Raw genomic sequence first — 19,269 nt, forward strand, 5'->3', positions numbered from 1 at the left:
AAGAGAAGATAAAATGGAACATGTAAATTGGTATCTGTTAAGCATAATCTGCCCTGCTCTCAAGGTCTTGTCAACAGTCGAGAAAAGCCACACGCACTGAAAAAGGAATTGATTGAGACAAAAAGGAAAATAGGATTTTTTTTCATGAAGTCACGCCTAATTTAAATGCTAATAAATAAAAGTAGAAAATAAGTTAGTCAACTCAGGAAACTAACAGCATGAAAAAGTGTTGAATCAACAGAGGCCCCGAATTATGCCCTACTCCAATATAAAAATTATGCTCTACTCCAATATAAAACATTAAATATAGTAAAGCATGACCACCTTTTTCCATATTTTTGTTTTTATTTTCATAGGATATTAAAATCAGATCAAAGGAGGAAGAAAGAAATGGCAATCAACAGAATTTCAGGTCTCAATGGGGGAATGAAGATAGTATATATAAAGTTCTCATAAAATACTAGAAGGTAAGTACCAATACTCACTTAATGAGTGAATAAATTGAGGCTCAATGAGGTTAAATAAAGTGTCCAAGACCCTTAAATTTTAAGTAGTTAAAAAAAAAATGGTTGTTTACTAAAGTCTAAGATTGAAGTGATGATAATCGATGAATAAAAATGCTGGGAAACAGTTTTAGCTGGTAGAACGAAACTTTTTCTTTCATATCCTAAATTTAGTTATCTTAATGTGTTTATAAATGTTCTAGATGGTATTATGGGAAAGAAAAGCAGAGTATATGCTTATACAGGGAGACAAAAAAATGAGAAGGAACTATTTTCCCACCCTTGGAGTAAAGTTCCTAGGAAACAACTCAAAGTGGATGGAACTTCACGACAGCTAATCTCAGATATTAGTTCAGCTATCCTGTTACTTTGTATAATTCAAGAATTTCAGCAATTAGGCTAACAGGTTGACTTTTCACAAAAAGTGAGAAATCAAAAGAGGCTTTAAAAAATCTGTGCTCTTAGCAAAAATTATATGTGAGAGGCAATAAAATAGTTTGCCATTAAAAAGATATATATCATTATATACAAAAATCACACAAAAATGCATTAAAAGCTTAAATCTATGGGCTGAAACTATAAAACCACCAGAAGAAAGCATTGAGGAAATACTCAAGGACATTGGTCTGGGCAAGGATTTCTTGAGTAAAAGCACAGACAATCAAAGCAAAAATGGACAAAGGAGGATCACATAGTGATAAAAGCTTCTGTGTAGCAAAGGAAACAACAAACAGTGAAAAGAAAACTCACAGAAAAAGAGAAAATACTTGCAAACTACCCATCAGACAAGTGATTAATAACTGAAATATATACAGCTCAACAGAAGACAACTAAACAAAACAAATAATCCAATTTTTAAAATGGGCCAAAGATCCAAATAGTCTTTTCTCCAAAGAAGACATAGAAATGGTCAACAGATATATGAAAAAAATGCTCAACATCAGTAACCATCAGAAAAGTGTAAATTAAAGTACAACGAGATATCATCTCATCCCAATTAAAATGACTTTCTTCCAGAAAACAGGCAAAAGCAAATGCTGGCAAGGTTATGGAGAAAAGCAAACCCTTTTACACTGTTGGTGGGAATGTAAATTAGTACAGGCACAACGGAGAACAGTATGGAGGTTCTTCAAAAAGCTGAAAATGGAGCTACATATGATCTAGCAATCCCACTTCTGGGAATAGATCCAAAAGAAAGGAAATCAGTATATTGAAGATATATCTGCACTCCCATTTTTATTGTTTATTGCAGGACAATAGTCAAAATATGTAATCAACCTAAGTGCTCACCAATGGATGAATGGATAAAGGAAATGTACATATACACAATGGAATATTATTCAGTAATAAAAAAGAACATAATTCTGTCATTTACAAAGAGATAGATGAAAATGGAGAATATAATGTTAAGTAAAATAAGCCAGGCTCATTAAGATAAATATTACCTGTTCTCACTAATATGTGGGACCCCCCAAAAATTGAACTAATGGAGATAGAGGGCAGAATGATAGTTATCCAAGTATGGGAGGGTAGTGGGGGTGGAGAAATACAGAGGAAGTGGTAAATGGGTACAAAATAAAATTATATAGCATAAGATCTAGTGTTAGGAAGCAGTGAAGTGAATATAGGTAACAAAAAATTGATTGCATATTTCAAAATAACTAAGGGTGAAATTAGAATGTTCTTAGCACAAAGAAATCTAAATGCTTGAAGTGATAGAGATACCTCAATTACTCTGATTTTATTAGTACACATTGTATGTTTGTATCAAAATACCACGTTCCTCACAAATATGCGCAATTATTATATATCCCTAATAATTAAAAATAAGTTTTTTTCAAAAGTTGGACATTAGCTACCTGGGGTTAGTGCACACCCCACAGGTTAAGGACTCAGTTCTGACAGGGTGCAGTGGCTCACGCCTGTAATCCCAGCACTTTGGGAGGCCGCGACGGGCAGATCACGAGGTCAGGAGATCAAGACCATCCTGGCTAAAATGGTGAAACCCTGTCTCTACTAAAAATACAAAGATGAAATAAAAAAATAATTAGCTGGGCGTGGTGGTGGGTGCCTGTAGTACCAGCTACTTGGGAGGCTGAGGCAGGAGAATGGTGTGAACTCAGGACACGGAGGTTGTAGTGAGCCAAGATCGTGCCACTGCACTCCAGCCTGGGCCACAGAGCAAGACTCTGTCTCAAAAAAAACAAAAAACAGAAAAACAACTCAGTTCCACAAGTAAAAAATAACACTTTTAAACTTGGGTCTTGGTGCATACCCTAAAGCACTGGGTTGCTAAAGTGTAGTCCCTGTGCAAGCAGCAACAGCATCACTTGGGAATATTTAGAAATGCAAATTATCAGACCCACCTCTAGAACTGGAAACTCTGGGGATGTGGCCCAGCAATCTGTACTTTAATAAACCTTCCAAGTGATTCTGATGTAAGTTGAAATCTGAGAACCATGTCCCTGGAGTTTAGAGACAAAGAATAAATAAAACGAATGAAAGAGGGAACAGCCTACAGATTCTATTGTGGGAGTTAATTGTTCCAAGAAAGAAAGTGAAACAGTGATATAAAACATGGAGAAAGCTAATTAAAAAATATATATAGTTAGATGGCCAGGTGCAGTGGCTCATGCCTGTAATCCCAGCACTTTGGCAGGCCAAGGCAGGCAGATCACTGGAGGTCAGGAGTTCCAGACCAGCCTGGCCAACATAGTGAAACCCTATCTCTACTAAAAACACAAAAATTAGCTGGCATGGTGGCATGCCTGTAGTCCTAGCTACTCACAGGCTGAGGCAGGAGAATTGCTTGAACCCAGGAGACAGAGGTCGCAGTGAGCAGAGATTGTGCCACTGCATACCAGAGTGAGACTATCTCAAAAAAAAAAAAAAATGAATTATAAATACAATCAGGGCTCCAAAGGTAGGCACTTGTCTTTTTAGCAACCCATTGCAGAGGAACTCAGAGGCAAGACTCACAAAAAATAATAAATAAATCAACAATCAAAACTCAGAGAAAAAGGAGACACTGTGCCCACATATTCCATTCTAATACAGGATAACCAAGTACAGAAATCTCAAATACTTCAGAGAACTGTGACAATGGTGAGTGTAAGCATACACCTCTGCCATCTGCTGATATACACTGTGATGTATCTGGATTATGTTCCTCAGACCCTTCCTCTAGCCCCAGGATGAATTTGTAAGATGCTTGAGGAGCAATGCAAACATTACTTGGGTGTCATTGTCTTCTGCTGGCCCTTGGCTACTAGGCCCAATCCGGCATGCACCTGGGCCTAATTTCCCATCACTTTGTGAAAATATTGTTCACATGTTTCTATTTTCTTCAGTCAGCACCCATCAGGGAGTGGAGCTCTTTGGAATAAATGCTGACTAGTTGGGGCATCTGAGAAGAATGTAGTTTTGGTGCTGGAGTTCACAGGATGTCAAAGCAGAAGTGACAGAAGAATCAAGAGCAAACCCTAGCTCTTGAGTCTAATCTGAACTTTTTACTTTTCAGATGAGGAAATGTAACAATGAAGAAATTAAATGACAGAAATGAGATCATACATTAACAGAATACAAGTTGATATTTCAGGCCTTAATTAACTCAGCTAGTACTGATTAAGAATCCGTTAAGTGCTAGGCGCTAGGTGAACAATGATCAAGAAAATAGTCTTTGCTCTTCAAACTCTTGCCACATGTTGGACAGGTTAGATAAGAGAAGAAGCAATTGTATGTAATTCGATTATTTTTAAGATAAAAAAAAAGCCTATGGTGCTATGTAAGCATGTGAGTGGGTCACCAAAGTCAACCTTGGAGGGTGTTAACTACTGTGGACCAGTGACGATTCAGTGCTTTCTTTTCATCCTCTTTTTGGAAGTCAGTTATTTTGCCATTACTCTATGCTTACCTCATCTTTGTGTATTGGGTGTGTAGGGAGCAGGTAACTAAAGAAAACTTTTTGGTTTGTATGTCTTCAGATTCAGTCAAACTGCATTTGTGGAACTGCACTGTGGAATTTCACCTGAGGAGCCCCATCTGTATGAGGGGTTGATTTAGCAGAGAGGTTCTGGATTTCAAGCCGATGCCATTAAGTGATGAGATTTTGAGGCTCTTGGAAAGAGGGTGAGTATATTTTGCACATGGGGAGAATGTGATTACAGCGGCCAGTGGAAGGGCAGGCTAATGGTTATTAATTCGCAAAATGGTAACTACTAAGTCCTTCTCCATTGGTATGTGCATGCAAATCACTACCTGAAGAAATGGGATTTAATTCCTGTCAGATCTCGGGGTCCAGGTCCAGCCCATGCTGAAGTCTGAGGGGAGTGGGGTGGGTGGATGATCAGAAAGAACACTTGGAGGCGGGGGGGCGGGGGGATGAGGGTGAGGGTGGTGGCGTAGGCTGGTAAAAGATAGTTGTATTCAGCAGCAGCTCTCATTAACAGTTTTCTTACTCTAGCTCTCTTATGAGCAACTTTTCTTACACTGTCCACCTTTACCTTGGCTATTTGCTCTGGCTCTGCGGCTCCTGCTGCTCCTGCTGCTCCTGGGCCTGCAGTTGCATGGCTGGCTTTCCCCTGCCTTCAGGGTCAGCAGCTTAACTCTTTCTCTGGGCACGAGGAAGCCAAACTGTGTCCTGGGCCCCTCCTCTTTGGCTCTCTTTGATGCTCTCTCTGGGTACCGGCACCTGCACAAGAGCCACGTTGAGCCGAGCTGAGCCCCAAGAGCCATGTCTCTTGTGCACAGCTTCAACAGGGAAGTTATACCTTTTACAGACCATAGTGGCTCAGGGCCAAGTATGAACTTACACAAACAGGTTATATAACAAATGGAGGTGTGCATCTGCATGCCAAATTCGCTGAGTCATGTAGGCCTGGATATCCGCCTCAGCCTCTTGCTTGACCAAAGCACATCCATGTACCCTTCCATTAAATCTAGATTACCCTGAGTAACCTGCTTGGGTAATAAAATACAGCAGAAGTAACATTCAGGGACTTCCAAAGTTAGTTTATAAGAAACATTATTGCTTCCATCTGGGCCTCTGGGAACACTCCTGTTTGAGAAGCTCCCTCTTGGAACCCAGTCATAATGCTTCAAGAACCTAAGCCATACATAGTGGCCATAGTTGATAGTTCTAGCTGACCCTCCTGCCTATAGCCAGCAGCTGCCAGCTGTCTTGGAAATCCAGCCTAGGTGAGTCTTCAGATGATTGCAGCCCCAGCCAGCACCTACTTGCAGTAGCATAAGAAAGCCGGGCACGGTGGCTCACGCCTGTAATCCTAGCATTTTGGGAGGCCGAGGCGGGCGGATTGCCTGAGTTCAGGAGTTCGAGAACAGCCTGGGCAACACGGTGAAACCCCGTCTCTACTAAAATACAAAAAATTAGCTGGGTGTGGCAGTGTGCGCCTGTAGTCCCAGCAACTGCACTCCACCCTGGGCGACAGAGCGAGACTCCGTCTCAAAATAAATAAATAAAAAACCCAAAAGAAAACTGCCCAGCTGTGCCCACTCATCCTGCAGAGGCAGGAAAGACAATAATAACCCATTTTAAGCCTTCAAGTTTTGGGACAGTTCGTTACGTAGCAACAGGTACCTGAAACACCGTCTTATAGGAAAGAAAGCAGAGGACTAAAGACATTAAGTAACCTGCCAAAAGTCACAGAGTAGGTCATAGAACCGAAATTTGAAGATTTGAAGTCATATTTTATTTCATTGCAGAGTATTCTCTCTTACTGACTATATTTTATTTCTTTCCATTGTCAACATTTTTGGCAGTTGCCATGTGACCTTGATCAGCCTGATTCTTCATATGTGAAATGAGGCTAATAAGTATACTTAGCCTAAAATTTTTGTGCATAAATATGTGAGGTTAAATAACTTGTCATGTGTTATACAACCAGCAAATGGTAAAGCCAGAATTTGAACATGACATCCTAATTCTTAAATTTAAGTTAACCATTACACAATATTGCCCCCTAATAGCTATAGAATAAATCCCCAGTGCACCATCACTCTTTCAAGTGTATTTTCATAAACTTCAGCAACTATCAGTGTAATGAAATTCAGAGGAAACAAATTCCTGTAGTAGTGGTTTGGAAGTGCTTAAACCGTCCCTGAAGAGAAGACCAAGAAAGGGGATCTCTTTAGTCTCTCTCTGTTTCAATAACAGTTATTGAAATAGAATATAGGTGTGGTAAGATTAACTCCTTCAAAGTATGCAATTCAATGTTTTATTTCACAGAAGTGTGAAACCATCACCACTATTTAATTACAGAACTTTCATCCTTCTCCAACGAAACCTTGAACCAATTATTTATCAACCCCCATCCTCCTCTCTCCCTTTAGTCTCTTTTTTTCAAATTAAAAAAATTACCTTTTCTCTTCTCCTTAAAAATATTAATAGATATTTAAGCGCTATTAGAATGTAAGCGTCTTGAATACATGGATTGAATTTCATTTAATTATGACTGTGTCTGCTGTAGCTAGCACATAGCAATGGCATTCAAAACACATTTGCTGCATGCAAATATGTGTCCTGTGCCTGACTGATCTTTCTTTCTATGGCCAGAAATAATGTAATGAAATAGAATAATAATATAAAGTAGTATAATAGTAGAATTATTTATAATTCAGAAAGAAAGTATCTGTTGAAACCCTAATTGGAAAAGAGGTTTTTCTAGTTAAGCACATACAAGGGACTGGTTTCACCATTACTGTACATCCCTTTCCATGCAATAAGCATTGATAGCCACCATAGAGATAGACATTTTTGATCCTTCATCAGTGAAGCTATATTGAGGTGTTGGAGTTGGGAACTACAAAGGAGACATATTTCCGTGTACTATGGCTAGCACAGACATTATCATGAACTAAATTGTGTCACTCCTAATTCATACGTTGAATCCCTACCCCCCAATGTGACTATTTTTGGAGATAGGACCTTTAAAGAGATAATTAAGGTTAAGTGTGGTTATAACGGCAAGGCCCTAATTCAATTTAACTGTTGTCTCTATAAGAAGAAGAAAAGACACTAGAGTTGTGGGTACATAGAACAAAAGCCATGAGAAGTCATGGGCCAGCAGACAGTCACATGCAAGCCAAGAAGAGAAGCTTCAAAGATACCACCAAATCTGCCAACAGCTTGATTTTGGAATTTTTTCACTGTGGGGAAAAGTATGTTATTTAGGCCACAAAGTCTGTCATATTCAGTTATGGCAGCCTGAGCAAACTAATACAGGAAACCTGAGGGCATATCAGAGGAGTATAGCATTGTTGCTGTCTTCGGAGACATTCTAGAGAGCCACATTTCCCAAATTATGTGAGCCATTATGGCTTCCCAATATGGCTAGAAATACTCAGGATGCAACCTCATTCCTTAGCCTTCAGATAAAATTTGAGTATCTTTCTGTTTCTCACTGGAAAGATCATAGGTTTTCATCTCTGGGGCTCTGTTATTTTACATGAGTTAAGAAGAAAATATTGCAAGGGTTGTTAATTCTTTAAACTGTGCTTTTAATTATGAAATAGCTATAGAGAATTTCTGATTCCAAAATGGCGGTGTAGAAGCAAACTGGCCTCATTCCCCAACATGGACAACAGAAAAATACACAATGCCAAGATTATCACCAGTGATATTCTAGAACTCGCATATGAGGATTAGTCAGTTCCTGGAGCTGCAAAGAAGTGAAAATATTCTGAACAAATGGTAAGAGAATCAGACTTCATAGCCACGATGTACCTCCTTCCAATCTGTCCAGCACCAAGCAAATAGAGAATTGACACCTGACTCATGATTTCTACACTGGAAAATGTGAGATTGGGGTGGAGAATCAGCTTGCTCACCATCTTGGGTTACAAGGCGGAAGACCTGTCTCTGCCTCAATCCATAGGAAGCATCACAAAGGGAGACATATTCCTGAAGACAATCAGAGACAAAGGGAAGAGGTAGGACTATCATTCTAAGATCTAGAAATTACTATGTAGCTTGGCTAAAGGAGACACCAGATCAGAGTGTTGGTTCAGCAGGAGAACAATAAAAGAGGTATGTCCTACAGTCCTATGAGTACAGTCCCCTAGCCGGCCTTCCCACACTGATGGACTATTCTCTTTTTGACACCTTCATTCAGGACAGGCAGCAATGGAGGCAAACCTGGGCTTAGATGCTGTCTGGTGCCAAAAAAGAAGCAGTTCCCTAGTAGTGGGGGGGTGGGGGGAGAAATTCAACAGGTAAATTACAGAGAATCTCTAAGCAAACGTAACAGTAAAAAAACAAGCCACAGAGAGAAGACTGGAGGAAATGACTAATCCTTTCATACAAATACATAGATGTATATCCACAAGAAATAACAGTAGGGAACCGTGGCCTCCCCAAATGGGCAAAACTAGGAACCAGTGACTGATTCTAATGAGACAATGATATGTTAGCTCCTGTACAAGAATTCAAAATAACAGTTTTAAGGGACAAAGCTATATCCACGATAACACAGAAAAGCAATTCAAAAATTTACCAAAGATATTTAACAAATAAATTGAAATAATAAAACAGAAATTTTGAGACTGATAAATACATTTGCTGAACTGAGAAATTTATTGGAGTCTCTCATCAGCTAGTTGAATCAAACAGAGGAAAAATGGTGAGCTTGAAAACAGACTATTCGAAAATACCATCAAAGAGAGAAAAAAAAAATGAAAAATAAAAAAGACTACCTAAAAAAAAAAGAGAAAATTATCTTAAAAGACAAAACCTAAAAATTATTGGCATTTAAGAGACAGATGAAGAACAGGGGTAGAAAACTTATTCAAAGAAATAATAATTAAAAACCTTTCAAAACTTGAGTATGATATAAATACCCAGGTACAGGAAAGTCAGAGAATACCAAACAGGTTTGACCCAAATAAGACTACCACAAGGTATATAATAATCAAACTCTCAAAGGTCAAACAAACAGAAGATTCTAAGAACGCAGCAAGAGAAAAGAACTACATAGCGTAAAAATGAGCTCAAATTCATCTGGCAACAGACATCTCAAGGGAAACCATACAGTCCAGGAGAAAGTAGGATGATATTTTCAAAGTGCTGGAAGAAAAAAACTACCATTCAAGAATTCTGTATCCAGCAAAGCTATTTAAAATATAAAGCAGTGATAGTCTTTTCCAGACAAAGAAATGCTGAGTGAATTCACCACCACCAGACCTGTCTTACAAGAAATGATAAAGGTATTTTTTCAATCTGAGAGAAAACAAAAATTAATATGCAAAAGAATACATTTGAAGGTATAAAGCTGGTAAAATTAAGTAAAAGATAATGTGAGACTATTTCAATACTGTAATTGTGGTAGGCAAGGTACTCATGGCTCTAGTATAAAGCCTAAAAGATAAATCTATAAAAATATTAGTTACAGCAGCCTATTAAAAATAGGTAATATAAAAATATGTAACTTGATAAAAAATGTAAGGGGTATAAAACTAAAATGTACCGTTTTATTTTTAGTTTTTTTCTTTGTTTCCAGTTTTTGTGATCTAAGATAAGTTGTCATCTCTTTAAAATAACTTTTTATAACTGTAAAATGACTTTTGTAAGCTCTTTGGTTAAAACAATGAAAAAATTAATAATAGACTAAAAATGTAAAAAGCAACAAAATAAAACATACTACCAGGAAAAATTACCTAACCGCAAAGGAAGATGGTAAGAAAGGAAGAAAGAGAATTTACAAAATGATCAGAAAACAAGCAACAAAATGGCAGTAGTACGTCCTTACCTATCAGTAATAAAACTGAATGTAAACAGGCTCAAATATCCAACTAAACAACACAGAGTGGCTGAATGGATAAACAAGTCTCAGCTACATGCTGCCTATAAGAAACCTATCTCACTTTAAAGACACACATAGACAAACTCAAGGGATGCAAAAAGATACCTGATGCAAGTAGAAACCAGAAAAGAGTAGGAGTTGCTATACTTATATAAGATAAAATTGATTCCAAGTCAAAGACTATTAAACAAATAGAAAGATTGCTCCATAGTGATAAAGGGGTCAATTCAACAGGAAGATACAATTATAAATATCTATGCACATAATACTAGAGTTCTCATGTATATAAAGTAAACATTAATAGATCTAAGGAAGGGATAGGCTGTACTAAGGTAATCGGAAACTTCAACACTCTACTCTCAGTAATGGACAGGTCATTCAGTCAGGAAATCAGCAAAGAAACATCAGAGTCAAACAATCTACTAGGCTAAATAGGCCTACCTGACATTTATAGAACATTTTACCCAATTACTGCAGAAAACACATTTTTTTGTATCACCACATGGAAGATTCTCGAGAGTAGACCGAATATTAGGTCATAAAATGAGTCTCAATTTTTTTAAAAGTAGAAATCATATCAAGTATCTTTTGTGACCACAATGGAATAAAACCAAAAAGCAATAACAAGTTGAACTTCACAAACTATACAAACACATAAAAATGAAACAATATACTGCCAAATTACCAATATATCAATGAAGAAAATAGGAATATTAAATATTTATTGAAACAAATGGAAATTGAAATACAACATACCAAAATCTATGGGATAAAGCAAAAGCAATAGAAGGAAGTCTAAAACAATAAATGCCTACATTACAAAAATTAAAAAATACTTCAAATAACTGAATGATACTCCTCAAGAAACTACAAAAGCAAAAAGAAAAACTGTTCAAAATTAGTAGAAATCAAATAATAAAGAATAAATCAAAAATAAGTAAAATTGAGGCTATCAAAAATAAGATCAACACAACAAAAAGTTTTTTTTTTGTAAAGATAAAATTGACAAAGCTTTAGTTAGACTAACAAAAAAGAGAAGACTCAAAATCAGACAAAAAGACATAAAAATTATTAGACTATTATGAACAAGGATATATCAGCAAATGGGAAAACCTAGAAGAAATGGATAAATTCCTGGACACATACAACCTATCAAGATTGAATCATGCAGAAATAGAAAACCTCAACAAGCCAATAATTAGTAATGACATTTAAGCCTTAATAAAATGTCTCCCATCAAAGACAAGCCCAGGACCTGATAGCTTTGCTGTTGAATTCTATCAAACATTTTACCAATATTAATCAAACTCTTCACAAAAATTGAAGAGGAGGGAATGCTTTCAAACTCACTCTATGAGGCCAACATCATCCTGATATCAAAACCAGACAAGGACACAACAATAAATGAAAACTAAAGGCCAATGTTACTGGTGAATATAGATGCAAAAATCCTCAACAAAAATACTAGCAAAATGAATTCACCATAATCAAGTGAATTAATCTCAGGGAGACAAGGATGGTTCAATACATGCAACTCATTGACTATGATGCATCACATTAACAGAACAAAGAAATATCATTTCAATATATGTGGAAAATGCATCTGATAAAATTTAACATCTCTTTATGATGAAAACCTTGAAGAACCTGGTATAAAAGAAACAGCCAACATCCTACTGAGTGAGTAAAATTGAACGCCTTTCCTGTAAAACAAGGGTGCCATTTTCGTCACTTTTATTCAATGTGATACTGAAAGTCCTGGCTAGAGCAATTAGGCAAGAGAAAGAAAAGGTATACAAATTAGGGAGAAGTCAAATTAGGCTTGTATGCAGATGAAATGATATTATATTTTTTTAAAATGTAAATGCTCCATCAAAAACCAGTAAAACTGATGAACAAATTCAGTAAAACTGCAGGATACAGAATTAATATATTAAAAAGTAGCATTTTTACACCTTTTTTAGATTTATAATCTGGAAAAGAAATCAAGAAAGCAATCTCATTTACAGTAGCTAAAAGGAGTATAAAATATTTCAAATCAGTTTGACCAAAGACATGAAAGATCTATATAAGAAAAACTATAAAAGATAGATGAAAAAAATTGAAGAGGACACAGGAAAATGGAAAGTATTCCATGCTCATGGATTGGAATAATTAATATTGTTAAAATTACAGTACCATCCAAAGCAAGTTATAGATGCAATGCAATTCCTGTCAAAATACCAATGATATTCTTTACAGAAATAGAAATTTTTTAAAAAAATTAATAGGAACCACAGAAGATCCCAAATAGTCAAAGCAACCCTGAGCAAAAAGAACAAAATATCACATTACCTGACTTCAAATCACCTTACAAAGCTATAGTAACCAAATCAGCATGGTATTGACATTAAAACAGACACATAGATCAATGGAACAAAATAGAGGACCCAGATATAAATCCACACATTTATTTTTTTCAATTCATTTTTTACAAAGGCACCAAAGACAAACAATGGAGAAAGTCTCTTCAATAAATGATGCTGAGAAACATGTCTAATCATCTGTAGAAAAAATGAAAATAGACACTTAACTCTTGCTAAATGCAAAAAATCAAATAAAAATTGATTAGAGACTTAGATCTCACACCTGAAACTATATAACTACTTGAAGAAAACTTTGGGGAAATGCTCCAAGACATCGGTCTGGGCAAAGATGTTTTTTGTGTAATACCATAAAAGCATAGGCAACAAATGCAAAAATAAAAAAATAATGGAATTGCATCAAGCAAAAAACCCTCTGCACAGAAGAGGAAACAATTAACAGAATGAAGAGACAACCCACAGAATGGGAGAAAAATAATTTGTATATGTTGTAATTTATGAGATAAATATATACAAATAAATTTATGAGAATGTATAAGAAGCACAAACAACTAAATAGCCAAGAAACAAACTGATTTTTAAATGAGCAAAAGATGTAAAAAGACATTTTTTAATAAAAAGACATACAAATGGCTAATAGATATATAATAAGATGCTCAACATTACTAATTATCAGAGAAATACAAATTAAAATCACAATGTGTGATAGCTCACTGCACTTAGAATGGCTTTTATCAAAAAGGGAATAGCACATGCTGGCAAGGTTGTTGAGAAAGGAGAACCCTCACTACATCGTTGGTGGGAATGTAAGTAGAGCCACCATGAAAAACAGTACGGAATTTCCTTACAAAACTAAAAATAGGACTACCACATGATCCAGCAATTCCACTACAGGGTGTGCGACCAAAAGAAAGGAAATCAATACATCAAAGAGATAGCTGAACTCCTGTGTTTATGACAGCCCTATTCACAATAGCCAGCTAGGGAATCAACCTAGATGCCCACAAATGGATAAATGGACAAAGCAAATATTACACACACGCACAAACACAGAGAGAATGAGAATAGAATATTACTCCGGCACTAAAAAAGAATAAAATTATGTCATTTATAGCAACATGGATAGAACTAGAGGTTATTTACGCTAAATGACCATAGCCAAACATAGCCTGTTCTCATTTTATCTGTTGGCTAAAAGAGTGGATCTCATGAAAATAGAAATTAGATTTTGGTTACCAGAGAACAGGAAGGGTAGATGAGAGGGGATAAATAGAGGTTGATTAACGAGGCTATGTAAAGAAACAAGACCTAGTATTTGATAGATGAGTAGGGTGACTCTAGTTAATAATATCTATTCTACATTTTAAAAATAGGAGGGAATAATTTGAATATTCCTAGCACAAAGAAAAGATAAAGATTTAAGGTGATGAATATCCCAATCACCCTGATTTGATTTTTGCACCTATTTGAATGTATCAAGTTATCACATGCACCCCAAAACACATCAATTATATATCAATAAAAAATGAAAGAAATAGGCATATAAGGTACATCCTAGGGTTTCAGTACAGGTGTATATTAAATAACTGAGTGCAAAACTATGTATGATTCATACAAACTGAAGAATACTATGGGGCAGTTGTATTTTTAATGATGACGTCAACATTTTTGTGATAAAATATGAACTGAAACCTTAAAAAATATCCACCAGATAATGTGAATAAAGGATGCCATCCTTTCAATAGAAACTTTGCAGAATTTTGAAATAACTTAATCATTAAGCTTTGCAAATAATGTAGTGTTCAAGCTTATATAATAAAACCAGAGGCAGTTAAGAGCTGAAAGTACATGGTAAACAAAGCAGCAAAATAGAAGACAGAAACAAATCAGTGAGGCAAAGAGTTTACAATGAAAGTACAATGAGTAGGTGAAATTACAATTTGTATCTTTTTAGCTGTCAGCGTTTCAACATTTAGTACACCATATTTAGCAAAATGTTCAATACGCTTTCAAAAATGACAAAAGCCACTGTGTACCTACAGATCTATAATTCTAGAGATGAGCACGATGGAAAATAACAGCTTTTATGTACCATTCCTAAAGATTGTCAATTTTCAGGGGTGCAAAGCATGTCAAGGATGTCTTTTACTAAATTCTTTGCAGTAAAGTTTTGCTAAAGTTGGAAATAATTGCTATTAAATCCTAGTTCTGATAAATCATTCTGGTAGAGTGTGAGGTTTGAAAATAATGTAGAAGGACCATTGTAATTCCTAACCTGTAAAGGAATATCAAAACTCCAATTCCCAGAAAAGGAAGCAGGGTCTGAGTGATTTAATGACTTAGTGTCATCTAATAATAGGAAATACAGAATTCAATTCCAGGCATGTCTAATCGCAAAGCAAGGACTTTTTCCCACTATACCTGCCATATGGCCAGAAGTTTCTTATGCTTCTTAGGTATTATTAAATTGTCGAAGGACTCCTGAATCAAAACTATGCAGGAGGTATTGAAATTGCCTCTTAAACCACTAGATTACAGAGCAGTTTGAATAGCAACACAAAAAGATAGAAAATATTCACCATAAAATTGTATTGTTCTCTCTTCAAAGATTCCTGTGTAGTATCTATCTGTTCTTTCTCTCTCTCTCCCCCTTTCTCATTCATTCATATATATATATATGAAATTTCTAATAGTCTCACATGCTGAAAGTGCTCGGCATCAAAATCGGCATTTCTAGCCTATCTAAATAGACACGACTGATTGAAAACAAATCTACATCCATCCTCTTCTCAACAATTTCCCATTGAGGAGAGGGATGGGGACCTTGAAAAAATATTTTTTTAGAGTGGAGACCTTAACAGTTTAAAAACATTTGTGTTTCTCAATGTTTCTTGGCATCAGGCTCCTCATATCCTCAGAGGGTTGGTTAAGGAAAAATACTGTCGTTTTTCATAAGGAATAAAACCAGAAATTTCAGAATTTTTAGCTGTATGTAAATATTCAATATATCAGCAAACATTTATGATACTACAACCTAGATCAGTATTATAGTGTGATTAGTGAAAACATATGCCAAATAATGAGAAAGAAGAGATAATTACTGATTTCATTTTTTCCTACCCATTGTCCATAATGTGGGAATTATAATCTGGATTCTGCCAGCATAAGACATAGCAGATATGGTAAACTGTCCACTCACAGTTAATGGCTCCCTCTTTTTTACTAACGTATTCCAAATTTGTTCTAGGTGGCCCTATGCCCAGTTCAAGTATTTGCCTTCTGGGACTCCTTTTTAGTGATGGGGTAGCAATGTGACATGGGTAGCATGAGTGGCAGACATCTACTGGGGGGAGGGGGCTTATGGGAAAAATCTCCATTATCCTGATTAAAAATGGTAGTCATACTGATATGTCCCTTTTACCCTTTTGTGTGTTCATGGCAGCTATCTAAAAACCATTAGGATGACAGACCCACAATAAGGATGACAAAGAAAAACAAAAACAGACAGAAGTCTGTCCTTGTGAAGGGGATACTCCAGTCGTGATTTATTTCCTTATTCCATTCCTAGACATTTTATTGGGTGAAAAAAATAAACCCAATTTGAGTAAAGAAAGTTTTACTATATGAAGTTACATTCAATCCCTGAAGTGATTTACATATTGATACTCAGCAAGATCAGGTATCGGTCATTATCAGTGATTCTAGGTCAACCTGAGTGACAATTCAGGTGATAGTTTGCAGAACTGTTGTCTATTTTATTTGATATTTTTACTGATGACCTAATTAAATGAATCAAAATTCAGTAATTTTATTTGTAAATAATAAAAATGATACAGTCCCATACAAACATAATGGATTCAAAAGGAATAGAAATATCAACAAATAAGTCTTAATAATAAAGTTGGTAATTTATAGTAGCGAAGAAATAACTAGAGTAGAGCATTTTTGTAAATCATTAGGTAAATATGATTATTACTGTGGTTCTGGGTTTAACAGCTAACCATATTAACCAGGCTATTAAGTTAAATATGCCTTAATATTACATGTAGGGGTTGGAACATAATTCTCCCATCCTAATTTGCATTACTTAAACACTTCTTATACAGCATATGTGCATATTTGATCATTACATTTTAAAGAAATGCTGAGAAATTAGCATCCAGAGAAAGTGACAGTGACATAATGATTAAAGGGCTGAAAAGTAAGTCTTACAAAAAAGGTTAAAATAATTGGCATTTAGCCTGGAAAGGAGCAAAATGATTACTACCCTCAAATTGTATGTTAAGTCCTTTTTTTGTCTTGATGTGATACTGAGGTAGACTGAAAAAACAAGAAACGACCGAGTAATCTTTCAGAGGACTCTTACCTATTCAATACAAATGTGCAGTTTTTGAAAGCTACTATGAACCAGGCAAATAAATCATAGTTCTTTCCTTTAAGAATTTCACAGACTTGATACAGGGTGAGGATGGTTGTATTCCTTAGAATAAAGGCTAAGTTGCTTTTACAACTTAGTACTATAAAACTGGATTTTTTTTTTTTTTTTTTTCCAGTTAATAGTCCAGTCAGTCAGAGCTGGTGAAGTAGACCTGCTGTAGAAGGTGTGAAGGCCCAGTCCTTCCTCCACGTTTCTCCACCCTTGAAAGGTAGTGTGCATGTCTGTTCACCCATGAAAGAAGAGGAAGACACCAAATGAATGGAATCAATTTCATTTTAAGTAAGTGAGTAGTAAGTTACCATTAAGCTCAACATTGCATTGTTCTGAATTTAGTCATATTAGCATGCCCAGCTGCAAGGAGGGTTGGGAAATATTGCCTCTAGCTGAGCAGTCATATGTTCAGATACAATCATTTTATTATGGAAGACAGACAAATGAGGCCGGGCACGATGGCTCACGCCTATAATCCCAGCACTTTGAGAGGCTGAGGTGGGCAGATCATGAGCTCAGGAGATCGAGACCATCCTGGCTAACATGGTGAAACCCCGTCTCTACTAAAAATACAAAAAAATTAGCCGAGCATGGTGGCGGGTGCCTGTAGTCCCAGCTACTCGGGAGGCTGAGGCAGGAGAATGGCGTGAACCCGGGAGGCAGAGCTTGCAGTGAGCCAAGATCGCACCACTGCACTCCAGCCTGGGCAACAGAGCGAGACTCCATCTCAAAAAAAAAAAAAAAGACAGAAAAATGTTGGGAAACAACTAACAGTTTTCCACAGATATGAAATATTAGCATATCAGTATTTTAATTCTTAAAAATTATCTGGAGAGCAACTAACAATGCCGCTGGATAATTAGGTTATACATTTTCTAAAATCAGAAGGGCGAGAAGAGTCAACTCTCTAGATCTCACATACACTATGGTATATATATAAGCATTGGAGTTGTATTTTAGTCATTTCTGACTACTCGCTTTTAAAATCTTTTAGTCCCTGAGGATTTCTATCTGTGCAGATGTATAGAAAATCTGACATTTTTGAAATTTTGTAAGTGCAGCATAAAATCAAAGAAGGAAGTTTGTCTTGGGCCTCTATCTTTACCCATTTGCTATGAGGCTTCTGGTCCTGGGGAAGCCTTTTCCCCTAATCATTGAAGAGTTCAAGTTGTGATTCTGTTCATCTCTTCTCATAGACAAAGCACTTGAGTCACCATATTTTTATCATCTAATTAAGCTCCAGCATAAGATTTTATCGAAATCTCCCTATAATAATTATTTTTCATCTACGTATTTTTTGTATTTAGTTTAAATTAATCTTTTCTACAATATCCTGTCTGATCCTGACATTGTATGCAGTGCACTGGCAAGGTCTTACATGATTTAATAACATTGCCTGGCTCAGGATGAATTTAGTTCAGTTCTTACAGTTCAAGTTCCATAAAGCATTGTAATAACTTTAAAGTATATTGCAAGACTATTAAAATAATCAGTCTAGGCTGGGCACGGTGGCTTATGCCTGTAATCCCAGCTCTTTGGGAGGCCGAGGCGGGAGGATCACCTGAGGTCGGGAGTTTGGGACCAGCCTGACCAACATAGTGAAACCCCATCTCTACTAAAAATACAAAAATTAGTCTGGCTTGGTGGCGTACACCTGTAGCTCCAGCTACATGGGAGGCTGAGACAGGAAAGTTGCTTGAACTCGGGCCACGGAGGTTGTAATGAGCCAAGATCGCACCACTGCACTCCAGCCTGGGTGACAGAGTGAGACGAGAATTGCTTGAATTCGGGACGTGGAGGCTGTAGTAAGCCAAGATCGCACCACTGCACTCCAGCCTGGGTAACAGAGCGAGACTCTATCTCAAGGAAATGTTCAGGTAAAGATAAAATATTGTGGAGACCAAGAGACCAAGGTCCTTTTTAAGTCTTATTGTGGCTGCCCTTAGAGACAGCAGATGACAAATGTTTCTTAGATTTTTTTTTTTTTTTGAGACAGAGTCTTGCTCTGTCAATTCTCCTGCCTCAGCCTCCTGAGTAGCTGGGATTACAGGAGTGCACCACTACACCCAGCTAATTTTTCTATTTTTAGTAAAGACGGGATTTCACCATGTTGGCCAGGCTGGTCTCAAACTTCTGATCTTATGAGCCCCACACCCACC

The sequence above is a fragment of the Hylobates moloch genome, unplaced genomic scaffold (genome assembly GCF_009828535.3).
Source record: "Hylobates moloch isolate HMO894 unplaced genomic scaffold, HMol_V3 SCAFFOLD_12, whole genome shotgun sequence".
NCBI lineage: Eukaryota > Metazoa > Chordata > Mammalia > Primates > Hylobatidae > Hylobates > Hylobates moloch.